General features: G+C 39.4%; 1 long non-coding RNA gene across 1 annotated transcript; it reads left to right on the forward strand.

Moving 5' to 3' along the window:
- The first annotated feature begins 662 nt into the window (after window positions 1–662).
- On the forward strand, window positions 663–19,794 carry LOC148114657 (uncharacterized). Its single transcript, XR_015733498.1, has 2 exons — window positions 663–727; window positions 19,718–19,794. It is a non-coding gene; the product is annotated as an uncharacterized LOC148114657 (long non-coding RNA).
- Window positions 19,795–21,261: the final 1,467 nt, after the last annotated feature.

Genomic DNA, 21,261 nt, shown 5'->3' on the forward strand with positions numbered 1-21,261 from the left:
AGGGAATTAGTTTGGGGAAAAACTGTCCTTGTGTCTAGTTGTTCTGCTGTGCAGCACCCTATAGTATTGTTTTGAGGGTAGAAGTTGAAACAATTTATGTCCAGGATGTGAGGGGTCTGTAGATATTTTCACATCTCTCTTTTTGACTCGTGCAGTATACAGGTCTTCAATGGAAGGCAGGTTGGTAGCAATTGTTTTTTCTGCAGTTCTAATTATCCGTTGAAGTCTGTGTCTGTCTTGTTTGGTTGTAGAGCCAAACCTGACAGTTATGGAGGTGCAAATGACAGACAATTATGTAATTGTTTCAAACATTTTATAATTTAAAAAGCTGCTTTTATAACTTTGAAAAGGTAGTTCAAAGTCTTTGAAAGCTGTATTATTTATCATCTCTTCAAGCTCTGGAGGAAATACCTAGAAAGACAGCAAGTTAAACAGCAATTTGTTTCTCTCTCTCTCTCTCTCTCTCTCTCTCTCTCTCTCTCTCTTCCATGAGCTATGAAAACTAAATTGGGGACTGTTGCAAAAAAAAAAAAATAGTAAGCAAAAATGCTAAATATTGTTCTCTGCTGTTTCTGGAATTTGTGGTAACTTGCCTCCTGAGCGCAAAAAATCAGTCTTCTCCTTACCCTCATTCCCTTACAGCTGTCCCAGCTATGACATCCGAAGAAGCTGTTGTGGCACTGGGAAGCATAGCTTCACGTGAAAAATTTATGACTTCCCCTTAGAGGTAAGAACTTTGACTGAAACTCTAGTTCAGATGTGAGATGTTCAGACAGCAAATTTAATTCCAGAGCTCCCTTCTGATTTAATGGTAAGAAACATCAAGAATGTTAAGTCGTTGGTTAATCTATAAACTATTAACAGAATATCTCTCAGAAAATGAAACAGGAAGAGGGAAAGAAAATTTACTGGAAAAAATACAATGATTTTTTTTTTGAAACTGATAAAACAGCAACCAACCCAGGGATGGGTTCTAATTTTTTTTACTACCGATTCTGTGGGTGTGGCTTATTTTGTGGGTGTGGCTTAATGGTCATGTGACAATTATTTAGGATTTAGCAGAGGTACTGGTCTAGCAGGCTTTTAACTGCTTACAGAACTGTACCGATCTACCCATTTATTTTTGCAGGCACTGGTCTACCCATTTATTTTTGCAGGCACCGGTCTACTCATTTGTTTTCTTTTACCACTGATCAGCTGTAGGGCGGCCCTTTGAAGCCCCATGGCAAGAGTTTAAACAGTTTTTTCCCTCTAGCCATCAGCTGGGACTCAGGAGGCAGCAATAGATTGGGGGTGGGGCCAAATAAAAGGTAAGATGGGGTGGGATGGGGTGGGAGACCGGCGGGCAGAACCTGTTCTGTGACATCATATCATCACTGCTACAGGCTCGGCGGAACCGGGCGGAACCAGGAGGAACCCACCACTAAACCAACCGAATCTTATGAGGAATAGGTCAAAAGACTAGAAGGACTAAACTAGGCAAGAAAAAGATTGGTAATGGTTTGCCAAGAAGAACAGAGCTGAATTTAAGGTTAAGGATTCGGGGTGGGGGAGGGAATAATTTGATTTTCCATACATGGAAGATTTTTTAAAAAATCACTACACCTTATTGTGGAACCATGTTTTCAAGAGCTGTTTCACTTAGATCAGAGTTCTCCTGTGCGGCTTTGCAGACTGGCCGGGGGGAGGTGGGGGGGGGAGGGGATGGCTCCAGGCAAGTGGCGTACATGCAGCTCCATTTATATGAGTGACCACTTGTACAAATGGAACCTGCGTGTATGCGTTTGCCTACTGCTCGTGCAAATGGGGATGCTTGTGTGTGTTTGCCCACCAATTCTGTGACACAGTTCCAAACAGCTGAAGGCCCGGAGTGGTACTGTGGCCCAGGAGTTGGGGGCCTCAGATTTAGATCATAGTGAAGCAGCTTTTCATGTGCATTCAGAACAGAAATCTCTGAGTACGTAACAGTAGTCAAATGAGAAATTATTTAGTAATTCAAAACTTGTTATTTGCCCTTGCTAGGATTGTGATATATTCAGGTGTCAAAATAGCTCTGTCTAATGTATTGGAACTTGGAAGGGAGCCATTGTCATTTCCTGTCTATCCCAGATTACAACATAATGTTGTTCAATCTAGATAGAAAAGGAGCTGCCTTCATTCTATGGGAAGTATGGTTAAAGTAATAATATGGCCAAATTATTTAAGGTTAGCTGAAACAGTCTGGGCATAAATCACTTTCTATTCATTTATCTATATTTGTTTTTTGTGTTTATTTATTTAAATTAATTAGCCATCCAATTGCAAGGGATGATTCCTTTCTCAGGAGCAGTGAAAGAAGCCTCTCTGCAACTATGAAAAACGGAGGTCTTATGGAACATTAAACAGTTGAGAAGTATAAATAAGAGGAAGATTTTTTTTTTAAATTGAAGATATTGAAATCTGAAGTTCTGTTTTGTTAGAGTTTGCAGCAATCTAACCAGCACACAAGTAAACAATTCAGCAGGATTCATTTATTAAAAAGAACTTGTTTATATACGACAATATAAAGCATGATCCATGTATACAATGCCCATACAGCAGAAGCCAGAACCAGAAATCACAGAAGCACAGAATCAGAGGTGGTATTCAGCAGTTCTGGAGAACTGGTAGCGGAAATTTTGAGTAGTTCAGAGAACCAGTAAATACCACCTCTGACAGGCCCCACCCCCATCTATTCTCTGCCTCCTGAGTCCCAGCTGATTGGGAGGAAATGGGGATTTTGCAGTAACCTTCCCCTGGAGTGGGGAGGGAATGGAAATTTTACAGTATCCTTCCCCTGCCACGCCCACCAAGCCACGCCAGCCCACCAAGCCATGCCCAGAAAACCGATAGTAAAAATTTTTTAATCCCACCACTGCACAGAATCAATATAATCATAGAAGCAATAATAATCCGTATATATACATATACATATACATTTATATGTATGTATATATATATATATGTATAGATAGATAGATAGATAGATAGATAGATAGATAGATAGATAGATAGACAGATAGATGATAGATAGATATGTACAGTTCAGTCAAGCTAAACCACGCCCAGGCTCTGAGCTGTCTCCCCTGGCTCACAACGGATCCTGTTTCTTAGTCACCAAACAGTTCCCATTGGCTGACTTCTTGTTATGGCTATTCCAGCTCATAATTTCTTACACACTGACATGTTTTTGCCAGAAACTCAAATCTCCCTGACAATCCTGCTTCTTCCCTCAAAAACTGGGATGATCTGAACCAGATGAATGGACTTTTGAAATTTACAAGAACAGTTTCAGTTCAGATATCTTCTAATGTTGTAGCTAAAAAAGAAATTTTGGATCCAGTTTTGGCAATTAAGAATGAGGTTAGTCAGATAGTTTGGATAAAGTTTGTTTGTTTGTTTGTTTCAACTACCCTGTTTCCTCTAAAATAAGACATCCCCTAATAATAAGCCCAATCAGGCTTTTGAGCACATGTGCTAAAATAACACACCCACACCCGAAAATAAGCCCTCCCTGAAAATATTTAAATGCAAGTGCAGCTGGTCCCCTCCATTTCCTCTTGTTAGGGTTAGAGAGACAGAGCTGGAAATCAGGTAAGACAGCAAGAGGAGTCTCGCCTTGCTCCATGCGCCCCAAAATAATAAGACATCCCTGAAAATAAGCACTTATTTCAGGGTTCAAAAAAATATAAGACAGGGTCTTATTTTTGGGGAAACATGGTAAAAATAAACATGATATTCTACCTATTTTGCAAATCTTTTGGACTATTGGACCAGTTAACTGTAGCTGGAGATTTTAATTTAATTTGGGATCCATTGTTAGATCTGGTGTAGTTTTAAGAGAAAAAATATTCTCCATTATTGGAATGCTTCAAGGAGACATTGAGGAATGCAAATTAATACTTGTACTAATACAAATTACTTTTAACAACCACTTACATCATGGCGAAGATTATTTTTTAATATCTCCACTGTCAATTAATTTAATTCAAAATGTTTTCTTTCAGTTTCAAATTTTCTCCACATTCTGGACTATAGCTAGACTAGGAAACCACTATCATGGAAATACTTTTAGTGTTACTTTTTTGCAAAGTTATAGTAGCAGAATTTTACAAGTCTGAATACACTTCCTCCTCCCTCTCTTTATCTTTGTGTGAAGTAGGGATGATTTTGTCTGAGATATTTAAAGTCCTTCATGACATGGGTCCAGATTACTTGAGTGACTGTCTCACCTCACTGAGATTGGCCCATACCACTTGTGCTGGCAGAGGTGGCAAGCTGTGGGTCCCATCAATCTGAGTAATCCAGCTGGCAATGTCCAGGAGGAAGGCCTTCTTTGCTGTTGCTCCTGCCCTCTGGAACATCCCCCCCCATGTGAGGGGGCCCCCAACCCTCCTATATTTTTGTAAAGGTCTAAAGACATGTCTGTGCGAGTCAGCTTGGGGCTCCAGTGGGAGAACAGCACAATGGAGGTGGTTGATTGAGTAATAACAGATCTCAGCTCCCCCACCACTCCGTCCCACTCCTTCCCCATGTATCCTTGGTTTTAATGTTATTTTTCACTTTTTATGTTTTATGTAACTGTATAGCTGCCTAAAGTTATTTTATGGTAAGATGGGCAGCCAATAAATTTTATAAAAATAAAATAAAATAAAATAAAATAAAATAAAATAAAATAAAATAAAATAAAATAAAATAAAATAAAATAAAATAAAATAAAATAAAATAAAATAAAATAAAATAAAATAAAATAAAATAAAATAAAATAAAATATAAAAAACATATTTCTGCCCCATAATCAGGTTACTTTTACCTGTCTGTTCTTTATGGTTCTTCCTATCCCCCAAGGCCATTCACTGTGCCTCCTTTACAGATTGCCTGGATACATTTAGAACATTTGTAGTTGGTAAAACAATTACTTTAATCTCTAGAGCAGGGGTGTCAAACTCACATTGTCACAGCGGCATGTGACGTATTGGGACTTTTTTCCCCTTCATGAAACCGGGTGTGGGCGTGGCCAGCGCATGACACATCCAGCCCGCCGGCCAGGAGTGTGACAGCCTTGCCCTACAGGGAAATAAATAGGAGGGACTTGCATCGTTAAAGAATGATGCAGAATTAATTACAGAATTAAAGGAAGTATTGGAGACATGTGCTTAAAGTTGTACTCTGGAAGAGTATAACCCCTTTAGATCGATAGCATTCGAGTCTGACCAATTGTGCATTATGAGTGCTAAATATTCATTAAAGTTATTAAATGGATAGATTTGGAAATGAGAGGAAAAACTTGGTAAATATTTGGCTTCTCATTTGCAACATCTAAAAAAAACCCACCCCAAAATAATGCTTACAATAAAATATTCCTTGGGGATAATTCACAGTGATTATAATGACATGAGTTTTCATTAACAGTGTTTTATACTGATTTACATTCTGAACACATTGACAGACATATTGAGCAGATGAGTGTTTTATATATATGTGTGTGTGTATATAGATATAGATATAGATATATAGATATATATAGATATAGATATAGATATAGATATAGATATAGATATAGATATGGAATGAATTTTCTAAAAATTGAGGATTCCCATTGAAGGGATTTAGCTATATTCAAAGCAATATTAAAGAGATATTGGTACTATTGAAGCAATGAAATCCAAAGAGCCTTGGACTGGACAAAATACCTATAAAGTAGCAAAAAAAGATGAAGGAGAGCATGGCTCCAATTTTGTCAGAGAAATTCTTTGGAAAAGGGGGATTTTATGAACATAATTGTATGAAAAAGTTATTTATGAAAAGGTTGTTACGAATTGTGTGAGTTATTAAACAATATCTTAGTTAAATATTGATGCCAAGATTTTGGTATAGCCACCTTAGTAAGACGATTACAGAAGATACTGTATATGCTTTAATAATTCATATATCATAATTTGATTCTAGAAAAAAATATTACTTTAATTCCTCTTGCTTAAATCATTACGCTTGGGACTATCTCCTCTGTAATGAAGATGAGGTATCAAGAATGCCCTTTATATGCTTTTAATATTTAATTTGGTATTTGACACTTTGGTATGTTTGCTTCAATGATCTAGTGAAATTCATGGCAATATAATTTGTTATGTGCAGATTATATTGATAGGCATTTTAATGGTTAAAATCTTTACCCAGAATTGTAGAACTGTTACAACAGTGGTAAATATAGGTAGTCCTTGACTTATGACTATAATTGAGTATAGTGATTATAATTCTCTTGATAAGTGAAACATTCATTAAGTGATTTTGCCCCATTTTTACGACCTATTTTGCCACAGTTGTTAAGTGAATCCCTGCAGTTGTTAAGTGAATAACATAATTGTTAAGTGAATCTGGTTTCCCCATTGATTTTGCTAATAAGAAGGTCGCAAAAGGAGATCAGGTGACCCTGCGACACTGCAACCATCATAAATATGAGTCAGTTGCCAAGCGTCTAAATTTTGATCACATGACCATGGGGATGCTGTAGTGGTCATAACTGTGAAAAACTGTCAGGGCGACTTAACGCATTGTAAGCCGCCCTGAGTCTCCGGAGAAGGGCGGCATATAAATCAAATTTTTTTAAAAAGTCACTTTTTCAGTGTCATTGTAACTTTGAACTGTCACTAAATGAACTGTTGTAAGTTGAGGACCACCTGTATTCTGAGCTCATGGCATATTGGAATAATGCTAACATTATACCAAATGGTAAAAAGCAAATCATAGAAGTAGGTTAAAAAAAATTGGATTTGTTTGTCTATATTTTTTTTAAGATTATTTCTAAAAAAAATTATTTAGTAGATATGAATATTTTACACTGAACTATCCAGAGGAGTGATGGAAAAAATACATATGCGTTTGTAGAGAAGAATAAAGGTGGGGAATATTAATATAACTTGAAAACTACAATACATTTTGAGAACACTGCCTAAGTTAATATGCTGAAATGTTTTAAATAGATTGCTAATAATTTCTTTTTAATGAAAGGACTAAATATCTAGGATTTCTCTTTTAAAGTTACCATTTTGTATAACAATTGTGGGGTGATTTTAAAGTACATCAGTGGGCACATCTGATTAATTTAATAATGTTTTGGAACGAAAACGAAACTGAGTGTGCAACCTTGAGCTTAGATAGAGAAACATATTAAACCCTGGCAAGAACTTTTTCCAATTATAAAAGGAATTCTAACATTTTTTGCACATTTAAAGCAAATTAGCATCTTCTGGAAACATAGGTACTTGCCAACTTAATTTGCCTCTATATAAGTTTCTCTTCTGAAATTGTATTAACATATTCAGACCTCTGAGAGAGTTGATTGTTGGATTAACCTTTTCTGTCCATTTTGTTACGAAAGAACTCTTATATATCCTGTATCAATCTTGCTTTTCATGATGCAGTTAATGGTGAAATTATAATCCCACCTTGTTTGCCTCTACTCAGAGAGTAGCCTTTGATTTAATAGGATTTCTTCCCAATACTTTGGCCACTTAATGAGAAGGAAGGACTCACTGGAGAAGAGCTTAATGCTGGGAAAGATTGAGGGCAAAAGAAGAAGGGGACGACAGAGAATGAGGTGGCTGGATGGAGTCACTGAAGCAATTGGCGTGAGCTTAAATGGACTCCAGAGGATGGTAGAGGACAGGAAGTCCTGGAGGAACGTTGTCCATGGGGTTGCAATGGGTCGGACATGACTTCACAACTAACAACAACAAAGAGTGTTCACTGACACTCATTGAAGTATTCACAAATTTATTGTGTTCTTTTTTGTTGGAGACCACTGAAGAGTTTACAAGATTTAATCGCAATTCCAAGTAATATCAAAATATATAACCTTCAAAATCCACAGCCCAACTCAAGAGGGTCTGGATGTATGGATTATGCACATTTTAAAGCCATTTTAAGCAAAATGGAGTGGTTGGTAATGCCCATCTCGGCTCTGAAGAGTCTCCAAAGGCAACCCCTGAAACATTTCTAAAATACATTCAACCAAGACTTAGAAATTTCAAAACAATGCCCTTTTCTAACACAGAGGATGTACTTTGTTATGTAAATGAACCATTTTAAAAAGCTCTTTCCTGAACTGTCTCACAGACAATGAAGACTCCCACTGATTCAGAATAGATATCAGAAAATTGGGCTGGTGTATGTGTGTGCATGAACATCAGAACTCATTTGAGGACAGAATACCTTCAGTTTCTACTTTCCTGACTTACGTCTCCCATTCTATCATTTTGCACGCAACTGCAATTGAGTTCCACTTGAGTAAGAAACCTGGAAATCGGCTCAGCTCCCCACATCGTCTTTAGCAATGTGCATATTCAAGATCATTATATGACTAATTGGCCTTGCATATGTTTCAATCAAATTCTAGCTCAGTTTTCAAAGGTGTGATTTTTCTTTCATCTTCCTTTCCATAGTAGCTAATTCTAACCTGCTCATTAAATTTAATGAGCAATCATACCTCCTAGCTGGTGTTTCTTGTTGAGGGCTTGCCTATGTTAGCATTAGAAAGATTATTCGAGGCATAAACAAGCACATCTGTATGCACCCATACAGAACTTAAGACTCTTTAAGAAAATTAATCAGGACCCAAACCTTAGATTATATATGTATCTTACATTTTCTCCCCTTTCCAAGGGAAAGGCAAAAGCTTCATGCATTCAGATCCTTGGCGTCTCCATCTATCTCACCCGATTGGACAAGGCAAATTTGTCTCTTGCTTAGTTTAGTACCTATCCATCTTATTTTAGAGAGGGTGACAAATAAATGAGCGAGTGAGTGATGATGGAATGGAAGCAGCTGTGAAGTCACTTTCTATTTCCTGGGTTCCCAAAATGGCATGAAATCATGGCAATGTGCCTGATGATAATTCTGTTTGGATTCCCAGGATGTCTTAAGAAAAAAACACACTTTTTTTTTAAAGTAGGAAGCTAGTTTGCTGTCTAGCAAAACAACAACTTGAAGAATAAATTCTGTTTTTAAGAATGTTCCTGGTGCCACAAAAATCCACATAGAAGATGGCTGGAGGGTTTTCTTTAGAAGTGTGTCCAGATTCCTGCACAGATCTATTACAGAAATAAAAGAATCATTCTCAGAAGCTAGAAGGGGTGATGGGAGACAAGCTCACTAAATTAACATTTGGGATTGGTAAGGTTTTGACATTGGTGTTTTGTGAATGGCCATTTTTATCGCATGCTTTGAGTGTTGTGGACATTTTGTTAGTCTTTCAAATTGGATCATTGGCTTCCAACATCTGGGAACTTCTGCTGTGCTTCAGATAATGCTCTGATTCAAATAGGATTTGGAACTTACCAAAACCAAAGTATATGTGACCTTAATTTTCCTCGCGTAACACCTCACTATATGCTTCCTAATGCAGATTAGGGCCCAGATTTGGAGGAGGAATGCACAACTTGAATTGGTGGGATGACCACAGCAAATGTTCTGTGGGCCACATTCCACCGTGGGCATGGAGTTTGCTTAAGAGCGTGCTTAAACTTCTTACCTCACCACAAAATGCAGTGAAAGTCAAAAATGTGTCAATCCACTTTCAGCAGGCCTTGAGACTTCACAAAGAATGTAAACGAGTCATCTGTACCCCTGGGCTGAAGTGGGGTTGTGGGAGCTTAATTGTTCCAACAGAAGAGAAAATGTATAGCTCAGGGTTGAACTGTGGAGTCCTTGGTGTTCTCTCAGCTTGGTTGTTTGCTTAGAGATTTCATTACCCAAATCAGAACCATAATCAGTGATAGTACATATGGGGAGCGCCATGTTGTTTTCTTCTTGATAGTTCCTTGATTAGGGCATTGTTTTCTGCTTGTCTGTGTTCATACTGCTTATCTGGGTGTCGGCTGCTGGAAGAGTTGTGTTCAGATCTTTTTTTGGGGGGGGGGTTCCTTTTTAGCTTTTTGTTGTCCATTTGGAATGATATGTAAATATGTATTTCTATGTCCCTGTTGATGGCTAATTTATCTGATTGTCAAGTTTCCAGGAATTTCTTAGCATTTTTTTTTTTTTCATTTGGCTTGGTCTAAGATGCCCACAATTGAAACTTTGATTGAGTCTTTCCCTTTGTTGTGTAACTAGGAAGTATTCTGTCAGCTTCCAAGCTGCCATAAGGACGGAGAGGAGAGGCTTGAACTTTTACCTACTTAATTCCCCTGAAGAACTGTCTCCACAGAGATGGAATGGGGGGGGGACATTCCTGTGAACTGACGGAGATGGGATGAGAAGAGTGACTTGGAAGATGGCCAATGAGACGCAGAGAATTGGGAACCGGAAAGAGAGGTTTTTGGGGGGCGGGGGGGCAAAGTTCAGTGCTAACTGCGCATTGAGTCAAGGTCAGTTCATTATGCTCAATAAAGAGAAAAATTTCCTCAAAGATCGGGTGTTTGGACATTCATTTATTTGGAGACAACAACGAAGCTTGACAGATTCATTATATTTTCAGACTGCTAGTAAGTGTACATGAATGCACTCTGCTCCTGCCTGTTTGTCTTACATAGTAGCTATTACAGTGTTTAGACTGTATGCCGTAGATGCCTCCTGTTGTTTCTTCTTGGGCTACTGGGTCTTTTGGTTACTTAAAATAATTTGGAAGGCTTTAGTTGCCTTGTATATTACAGTGATACCATATGGTTGTAATAATCTAGTTGATTGTTTCTGGGATGCTTTTGATGTATGGTAGTGTCATCCTTTTCATAGTTTATGTTGTTTGGGCTATAGTGGGTTGAGTGGTCAGGTCCTTTTGTTTAAAGTTGTGAGAATATCCATTTTGTTGGAGATATTATACAAGTGATTTGTTTCCTTTTTCTGGTGGTCTGGTTTGTTTCAGGGCATTTGTGCAGGGCAAGCTACTGTTTATAAACAGGGAGCAAACTCCACACTCACAAGCACTTATGGTGTTATCTAGTTGGATAATTAAATGTGTGCAAACCAACAATCCAGTTCAGAGAGCACCAAGGACTCCGGAGCTTAATTGTGTTCTCCGTAGTGTAATCCAAATTTAGATTCTGAACTGAAATGACTACTAGTAAAGAATCACCATTATTTATTATATTTTATTTATTTTGCTCACAATCCAAGACGGTATGATAGAGGCATGATTCTGCAATGGAGCAGTTACAGAGCTTCTGAATGTTTGCTTCTTAATGATTGTGCACAGAGCTTTTGAATGGTTGCAGTAAAATATCTTGATGAAAAAAAGACACCTAAGAGCATGAGAATAAATAAGAGAGTGAACTGTGAGGCTGCATGTAAGCCTCACAGGCTTTGGTCTATTTTGTCTATACATCCTCTTGAACAGCTGGAAAGCAATGGGGAGACATGATATCACTTGAATTGTTATCCTGAAGGCATTTTGATCTAAAAAGAAAGGATATTCTAAAGCTCTACCGAACGAGAATACAAAACCTGCTGTAGTTTCCTTATTAATAACTTGCACAAATATCTATTGTTTCCCCTCAAAGATTTTTTAATGCATTCTAAAAATTGTTATTCTGTAAAGATGAAGGTGTCAAATAAGATTTGGGAAGGAGGGAGTGTGAAGAAGAAAAAAAACCCCAGACCTAATAAACTTTTGTAAGTATTTCTTTCTTCATTGCTATAATATACAGTATTTCTCTCTTTCTCCATTAACTTGTATATTAATGATTTTTCTGCATTCATACCAGGGGTGGGTTCTAAATTTTTTTACTACCGGTTCTGTGGGCGTGGCTTATTTTGTGGGTGTGGCTTGGAGGTCATGTGACTAGGTGGGCACGGCTAGCTGGTCAGAGTCATTTCTGGAAGGTCCTTGCACTTACAACCAGTCCTCGCACTTACGACCCGACTCATTTGTTTGCTTTTAACACTGATCAGCTGTAGGGCGGCCCTTTGAAGCCCCGCGGCAAGAGTTTAAAGAGTTTTTTTCCCTCTAGTCATCAGCTGGGACTCAGGAGGCAGCAATAGATTGGGGTTGGGACCAAATAAAAGGTAAGAATAATGTGGGGGGGTGGGGGGGTGGGAGGGCAGGGGGGAGAACCGGTTTGGTGATGTCATATCATCACCGCTACCGGCTCGGCCGAACCGGACCGAACCGGGAGGAACCCACCACTGATTCAAACTCCTGTTTCAGTATTCTACTAGAATAGATACAAATGGGAAGGTGTGATTATGGCTTTTCAATGGGCAGTCTACATTAACTCTCTTCAAGCTGGTGTTCTCCTGATCGATAGGTTGCATTACAACTCCTAGCAAGTCAATAGTCTAATACATCTGGAACAAATCTGGTTGCCAGCAAAATTTCTTTGTGCAAAATAGATTTGGAAAATGTATAAATATAATGGACATATCCCCAATGGTGACAAAAATTTTTGAGTCTTACCTTGATCTTCTTGCACTCCTGTCTATTTTAACATGAATTAAAGCCAAAAGATGAGGAATGGAATTGAGAGGGAATGACTGATTTAAGTTCATTTATGCCCCTCCTTTTTCATTCAAAAGGGGATAATTTTAATGAACAGACCCAAGCATGCTTAACTTTAACAAGGGACTATGTCTTATGGTATATGCTATCCTAGCCTTAGACCAGGGGTGGGCTCCTGGGGATTTGGCAGTGTTCAGGCGATCCTCTAGCCAAGGAGCACCGGGGTTCAGCGAACCCCCAAATGCCACCCCTGGCTAGCTACACCCATCCCACCCCGCCCCTCCCAGGAGTCTCCACGCAGCCTGTTCATCATTCCAGGTAAGTGCAGGGGCGGCGCAGAGGGTCTGGGAGGGCAAAAAATGGGCCTACCGGAGGTTCCGGAAGTCCAGAAATGGGCCTGTTTCCAGCCTCCGGAGGGCCTTGAAAAATGCCCCCCCCCCCCCGGTGCAGGTGGCCAAGTAGGCCATGCCCACCATGGCAACGCCCACCCAGCAAGAGGGCAGAGAACCCGTTGCTAAAGGATCTGAAGCCCACTCCTGCCTTAGACCAGTGGAATAGTTGCTCTGTATCCAAACCAGAAGTGAAAAACCTTTAGGTCTCCAGATATTGTTGAACTATAGCCTATAAATGAGCCACACTGAGCCACAGGTCTCCTTATCTCGAGCTAAAGAATTGTCAATTCTTATGAATTTTGTGTAGTCAGAATAACCAAGCTTTCTTTCAACAGCAATTTACTTTCTGCATTCTGCTTTGGTCCCTGCTCCATCAAGATGCTACCTTCCCCAGAGACAACTTTTATTTTTATTTTTACTAAAGGACCAAGGCTCTACTCATGACCTATCAATTTGGAGCTTTGCTACAACTGGTCTAGACTGTGGCCACAGTAATTGTCAAGAGATTTGAAGTGGTGGGAGAGGGAAGAGTGGATCATTTGAGTTTGCCACTTCACTGACAAACTGAAGGCTAGTTTTGAGAGTCATTTACTGTGTTTCTTTATAGATTAGGAGAAGGAGGGGAAGGAAGAGTCCTGGGAAAGCAATTAAGCCCACTCTCTCCTTAAGTAAGCAGAAGGCAAAATGATGATAAATGTTCTATCAAGCCTGCTGTTTACAGTATACTTAGGCAAGTGATTAATTTCTCATTTTCATGTTATCTGACTACAGCTTCTCAGCACAGCTGTTTTTTGTTTTTGAAACCAGGAAAAGCTGAAGTGATTATTCTTTCTCTGCTTGATGACAGAGAGAAAATACCAGATGAATATGAGGGAGGCAGGGTTTTATCAGTCACCTGGGAATTTAATGCCCAACAATAAAAAAAAAGAAAAAAAGAAAAGAAGGAAGGGGAGGAGGAGGAGGAGGAGGAGGAGGAGGAGGAGGAGGAGGAGAAAAGAAGAGTCTAAGCTAAAATATCAAATGGAAAAGCTGACTGAAATATGGTGCTCTGTAGAACTCGGTGTGACTCCATACATCACCAGTCCTAAATGTAGCCCAATATAGTGAAGGGAAACTGATCTGATTACTTAATATGGCTTTGCCCATTTTGAAAATGTGAAGGGATTGACAAACTTAGCAACATGGTGGAAGGAGCATTGCAATGCTCATTGCTGCATTGCAATGCATTTATGACGCACGTACATTCAAATGGGGTAGGACTTCAGTGGTGGGATGCTGCCGGTTTAACAACCGGTTCAGTGAGTGTGCACTTTGTGTGCGCACGCGCACTTTGTGCGTGTGCCTAAGGCACTTGCACCCGGCTCTGAAAATAGAGTAGTTAGAAACTCAGCTGCTTACCTTCCAAATCAGCAACGGTAATTAGAACAGCGAGAGGGGGGGAATCAGCTGTGCCGCATGATTGAGATGAGCTACAAAGCAGGAAATAAAGGACAGGATAGAGCAGGGGCGGGTGGGTGCGACCAACTGATCATCAGAGCTACCTGTTCACCCAAATTAGTCTAAACCGGCTGAATACAATCTTGTAGGACTTGCATCCTGATCTTTCATCCACCATTGAATCACTTTTGACCCCACCTCCAGAGTAACCACTGCCAGGACAGCTGAATCTGCTATAATCTACTAGTTTTTTTAAAAAAAGTCAAAAATTTCATCTGAGAGTCATCTGAGTGAAAGTGACTGAAAGTTAAGTAAGAGCTGTGGTGGCCCAGTGGTTAGAATGCAGTATTGTTTATTTGATTTATATACCGCCCTATTCCTGAAGGACTCAGGGCGGTGAACAGCCACAGGATAAAAATACATAAATACAAAATTTAAAACTGAATAAAATCGAATTAAACAATTTGGCCGAAGAAAGATTTAAAACACCCCAATAAATTAAGAACAAATTAAAATTTGCGTTTCAAAAAGGGAAAAAAGGGAAAAATTAGGCCAGGCCAGCCTGATGGAATAAAAAGGTCTTGAGAGCGCGGCGGAAGGTGCGTAAATCCGGGATCCTCCGTATCTCTGGGGGGAGCTCATTCCAGATAGTAGGTGCCCCCACAGAGAAGGCTCTCCCCCTCGGGGCCGCCAGTCGACATTGTTTGGCCAACGGCACCTGGAAGAGCCCCTCTCTATGAGAGCATACCGGCCGGTGGGAGGCTACTGGTGGCAGCAGGCAGTCCCGTAGATAACCAGGTCCTAAGCCATGGAGCACTCTAAAGGTGGTAACCAAAACCTTGAAGCGCACACGGAAGACCACCGGGAGCCAGTGCAGCTCGCGCAGGAGAGGTGTTACATGGGAACACCATGTCGCTCCCATAACCACCCGTGCGGCCTCACTCTGCGCCAGTTGGAGCCTCCGGGTGCTCCTCAAGTATTGCAGGCTAATTCTGTCAACTGCCAGCAGTTCAATCCTAACCGGCTCAAGGTTGACTCAGGCTTCCATCCTTCTGAGGTTGGTAAAATGAGGACCTAGATTGTGGGGGAAATATATTCTGTAAACCACTTAGAGAGGGCTGTAAACACTTTGAAGTGGTATATACTGTAACTCTAAGTGCTATTAATATTTGCTAAAGGAGTGAAAGAAGAGAGGATGAATAGAATGGGATAGAAAACAAACAGGGAATGGTAAGGGTATTTGTGATGTCCATGGGTATAGATACTTTTATGAATGTGTATGAAAGAGAAAGGGAAATGTTGACGGATGTATAATCATTATTCCTGTAGAAGATAGAGGTGATTCAGTTCATATTATGTATTTGGACTTAAGTAAAGGTTTAACAATGTCCCACTCAGGGTGTCAATGGGAGGGTTAAACAAAAAAGTCAAAATGGCAGCTACACCTGCATGATCCTAGCTTTGCCCATTGTGGGCAAAATAAAAAGTAAGCCTTTAATCATATGGTCAAAATTCTAACCTGATTTTTTAAATGTCCTTTTGTCCCTCACTACAAATGTCTTCAATAAGCTTAATAGTTATGGAAGTTGCATCATCTTATAAATGGCCAACTGGCTTAATGACAGGAAGTAGAGGGTAGAAATAGGCACAATGGTATTACTTGTAGAAGTATACCAGTTGTCATGGACTTTTTGGTTGTTCTGCATTTTTTTGTTTGTTTGTTTTGTAGCTAAAATGGAGACAATTCTTATCGTAATTTTGTAGGACCGTGTAAAAAAGTAAGGAAAATCACATTTTAAAAATGAAAAGCAGTTTCTCTTTCTCTCTGTCAAGGAATATGTATATCTCTATAAAGGAAGAATTTAGCTTATGAAAAATAAAAGAAGTAGGCATTTAGGTATTACACCCAAAAAGCTGCTTCTAGGTACATTTTTGGTTCAGGTCTGGTGGGCATTTTATTTTAATGCCTAGTTTTACCATCTCGGTTTGCAAGAATCAATCCCGCTATGTTAATTTAGGATTGTCTGTGCTATGGATAGGCTCCAAATCTGACATTGCAATGGATTTGCAATTTCTTCAACTAGCCTACTAATTAGATCCTTCAAATTGTGTGAAAAGAGGTTTCTCCTCAACAAAATGGAAAATTAATAGATGTTTTACTATTGTTGGGAAAACCTCATACCACTCAAAAGAAGCGGTGACAAGTAATTATTACCATAAGATATGATTGCTCTTTTCTAAGTGAAAGTCACAAGGAGAAGTTTGTGGTTCAAATGCACAATTCCATTTGTCTTTCCCAGTCTAGGTGCAAATTCAAGTCTAAGAATAATCTTATTAACTCTATGGAACTTGGATTGGCAACTTGCACACAAAATAGCAGATTCAGGGACTGTCTGTGGGACTGATACATTTAAACTGAATCTGGAATAAAGCTTCAACTCAGTCTGGCTGACTTTCTGCACCAGTTTGATATAATGACTAAGGCACCAGACTAGAAACTAGGACACCGGGAGTTCTAGTCCCATTTTAGACACAAAGGCGTATAAACCAGTGGTGGGTTGCCCCTGGTTCGTACCAGTTCTATAAAACCGGTAGTAAAACCAGCGGGAGACTCCGCCCATCGACCCCGACGTCCTTAGAATGCTTCTGCGCATGCGCAGAAGAGCGCATGCACGCACGAGCGAAGCGAGCACACACACGTGCGGCCGTGTTGCAAACCGATAGTAAAGGTAAGTAGAATCCACCCCTGGTATAAACATTCTGGGGCAAATTACTTTTTCACAAATACTAGAAAACAAGCAAGGGGAAACCATTTCCCTAAAATCTTCCCAAGAAAACTGCGAGGATTAATCTAGGCAGTTTTCAGGAGTCAACAATGCCTCAAAAACAAAAACATCCCATATCTTTTGCTCTTGTGATTTTTGTGGCAGCTGGGGAGGGGGAAAATGTGGCTGTGTTGTGCTTTTTAAGCTGATATTCTCAAACTAAGAAGGCAAACCTTAAGTTGGGAAGATGGAGTCATTTGGTGCCAGTCCCGCAATTACTTTTCAAATTTATACAAGTAGTCCTCAACTTACGACCAAGCCTAATTGAGCCCAAAATTTATGTTGCTAAATGAGACATTTGTTAAGTGAGTTTTGCCCTGTTTTATGACCTTTCTTGCCACATTTGTTAAGTGAATCATTGCAATTGTTAAGTTAGTGAGTCTGGTTTACCCATTGACTTTGCTTATCGGAAGATGATCATATGATCCCGGGATACTGAAACTGTCGGGATGCTGCAATGGTTGTAAATGTGAAAAAATGATCAGTCACTTTTTTCAGTGATGTTGCAACTTTGGTCACTAAATGAACTGTGGTAAGTCAAGGACAACTTGTATCTTTTTCAGTACCCAGGACCTCATTTCTTAAAACTATGGAACTAAACCATAGGATTACTAGAATACATTTTAAAGCCTTATCTAAATATGTAGATTTCCAGATTTTGCATTATCGGTACCTGGCAGGATTATATTAGAAATCAAATTAATTAATTAACCATGAAACTAGTGAAACTAACAGTACTTATGGTTGACTGGACTGTGCCCCTACTTAACAATATAGTTGCATAGTTTCTAGTTATCTTTTATTTTCTTCTGCTTCCTATTTATGCTGTAATGCTTTGCTGCTTGTAGCAGTAATCACTTCAGTTCTATGTTGTATATAAACAGTTCTGTCAAGTCTCTTCAGTTTTTATAGAGAGTTCTATACTTGACATTCTGCAGCAGTTTGTAGTTTAAATTAGTAAAGTTTTTTCTTTCTTAAAAAATACTAATCCATCTTAGTATTGCTTCTATTTAAAATTAATGAACTGAAACCAGATCCCAAATTAGGATGTTATTTAAGCCATAGAATTTACAAACTCAAAGCAATAAATGCAAATTGGAGTATTACAAATATATTTAATAGAGTGAGTCCAATCATCTCACATTTACAGGGTCTTCTTCAATTCTCAGAAGAGGGAACATCAATATAACTCCCCCTCCCAACACACACACACACACAAACAACACACACACACACACACACACAAACCATCACAATCCCTGTATGTGAGATGTTATGCATTTTTGGGGGGGATCTGCTGGATAAAAGAAAATCTTGTAAACCAGTAATATGTACATTTATATCATGATTTCAAATGGGCAATAGACTATATATTAGTTCACTAGGTGTGTAAACAATGAATTCCCACCCATGAGTTTAATTTATGGAAGTTACCTGGGTGTTTAATTGAAGTCACCCAACTCAGCCAGCCTTCAAATATTTTCCAATTAATTTCAATGAAATTCAGCATTCTATATTCAGAAGCAATGGATATTTGAAGAATTCTGCCCCATTAAAGATGTTTGAAGAACTGGTACTCTGCACACCCCTACATGAAATATCTCCTATCTTTCAAATTTGTACACTGGAACTCAGCTATTAATCAGAATATTTAAGAATTTCAGTAAGAGATGTCAACTCTCTAATGAGGAATTCGTTTTTCTGCCAAATATTCCGAGTTTGTTTGTTTTTTTAAAGAAGAGGACACCGGGGCAGGAATGCATAGCTGGACACAAACATTAAGAAAAATTTGCAAAAACAAACCTTGTTCACTGATGAAAGATGCTTCCAAGAGCTTTCCTGAGTATTGCATGAAAGAGATAAGCAAAAAAAAAAAAAAATTAGGCAGCAGGACATTTATGTAACAAAAAGAATGAGACATCTAACAAGGGGTGAAATCCAGCAGGTTCTGACAGGACCTGGAGAACTGGTAGTGGAAATTTTGAGCAGTCTGGAGAATGGGCAAATACCACCTCTGGCTGACCCCAGAGTGGGGTGGGAATGGAGATGTTGCAATATCCTTCCTCCAGGAGTGGGGAAGGAATGGGGATTTTGCAGTATCCTTCCCCTGCCACTCCCACCAAGCCACTCCCACCAAGCCACACCACGCCCACCAAGCCACGCCCACAGAACTGGTAATAAAAAAAATTGGATTTCACCACTGCATCTAACCAATTAGCAGTTAAGAAAAAATTCTCAAAGTAGGAGATGGGACTTACGTGTGAAGCTGCCCAAATGAAGGATAACTGCAATTGCTATTATTGGAAAATCTGTGTAGATAAAAGGTTGCTATTGGAGAAAAAAAAGTCCCCAGATTTCCTTAAAAAACAAACTGCAAAATGAACCAATTGGTTGAAATAGTTCTCTTGATCAAGGTGATGGCAAACTATTTCATACTGTACTGTTGCTCTGATGAATGGGTTTCAAAAACGTTACAGGCTTCAGATTTACCTCAGAGGAAGCTTTATTTTTTTAATGTGAACCATAGAATGAAGTATATGAGTTAAAAACACAGTCAAGGGACATGATTACAAACAGACTGTTTAATTTCCACTTTTCTCTTTTTGTTTTCTTAGAAAAAGGAACTGTAAAAACAGCTTCTGGATCAGGACTACTGTGTTAGTAATAATAATAAAAAAATACATATAAAGCACCAGAACTTTAATGTAAATGCTTTCTTCTCCCTTTAATAATTTTGAAAATCTTAGTTCCATTCATTGCAAAAAGGTTAAGGATTAAGTTCCATTTGACTCTTTCAAAGTCAATTTATTTTTGACAGAGAATTTAATAAAGTCAGGGTTTCTCAAGAAGAATAACAATTCTGCTCATGGAGGAAAATGTATGCCTTTTCTTAATTGCCATTTTCACTTTCTGGCAAACAGCACAATTCAGCTGACATGGGTTTTGAGGCAATGCTTCTGCCAAAATGCAGCTAATATTAGCACTGGTATCCAGCCAGCATACTAAACTCATCCCTTATTTTCTCGCTTTATTGTATATTATTCTTTTTTTAAAAAAACAATCACTTGATTTTCATCATAGTTTGAAACACAATTTAATGTTTAATTAATTTGTCTATGAGAAAAAAGCATCATGCTGTTAAGCTCCGCTATAAACGACTTCGCTAAGGTTAATGCGCATGAATCCAGATAACCTTGAGATGGTAGTAAAGAGTTTTTATATAACCTTGCTGCCATCTAGTGGTCATTTGTATTTTGCCATCACATTTGATAACCCCTAGAGCAGGGGTCTGTAACCTTAAACACTCAAAGAGCCATTTGGACCCTTTTCCACATGAAAGAAAACACCGGGAGCCACAAAACCTGGGTGGGCATGGCCAACTCAACATCACTCACCCCCACCTAGTCACATGACACCCTCAGCCACTGTTATCTAGGTTTTGTGGCTCCCGATGTTTTCTTTTCTGTGGGAAACAGGTATCTTTCTCTGTGTGTCTCTTTCTTTCTCTCTCTGTTTATCTCTTTCTTTCTCCCTGTCTCTCTCTTTCTCTCTCTCTTACTCCCTCTCTGTCTCTGACTCTTTCTCTATCATCTCTTTCTCTCTCTCTTGTAATGTGTGTGTGTGTGTGTGTGTGTGTGTGTGTGTTCCCTCATGAACCATTTCCAAAAACAGGTGAGGGTTGGTTTTTTTTTTTTTTTCTGATGTTGTTCTTTCTTCTTCTTTGGGTGCTTTTTACCATATGATTTAAATCAAGAGTCATTTCAGGTTCCCAGATAAATGAAGCTCTTTTGTCCCCCTGCTGTGACTCCCTGTCAGCTGAACCCACCAATGGTTGGCTCCGCCCCTCACTCTCCCCTTCCAGCCACTCCTCGCCTAGTCTCAGAAGGTAAGGGTGATGGCAGGGGATGGAGATTTGCTCCATATTCCAGAGCGGGAGCGAAGCACTCCTGTACTTGCCTCATCTCTTGCTAGGTCTCGCGGGTGCTTCTTCTGGCCCTTGTTCGTGATGCATGCACCTCAGTCACTCAGGGAGACATGTGACCTGCTCTCTGCCCTGAGACACTCACCCGACCCAGCTGAGGCCAATGCTCCATGTCGTAATGGGCTCCAGGAGGAGGAGGGGACACCGTCTTCCCCCCACTGTGAAGCAAGCTAAATT

The sequence above is a fragment of the Pantherophis guttatus genome, chromosome 3 (assembly GCF_059756535.1).
Source record: "Pantherophis guttatus breed Tessera chromosome 3, ASM5975653v1, whole genome shotgun sequence".
Taxonomy (NCBI): Eukaryota; Metazoa; Chordata; class Lepidosauria; order Squamata; family Colubridae; genus Pantherophis; species Pantherophis guttatus.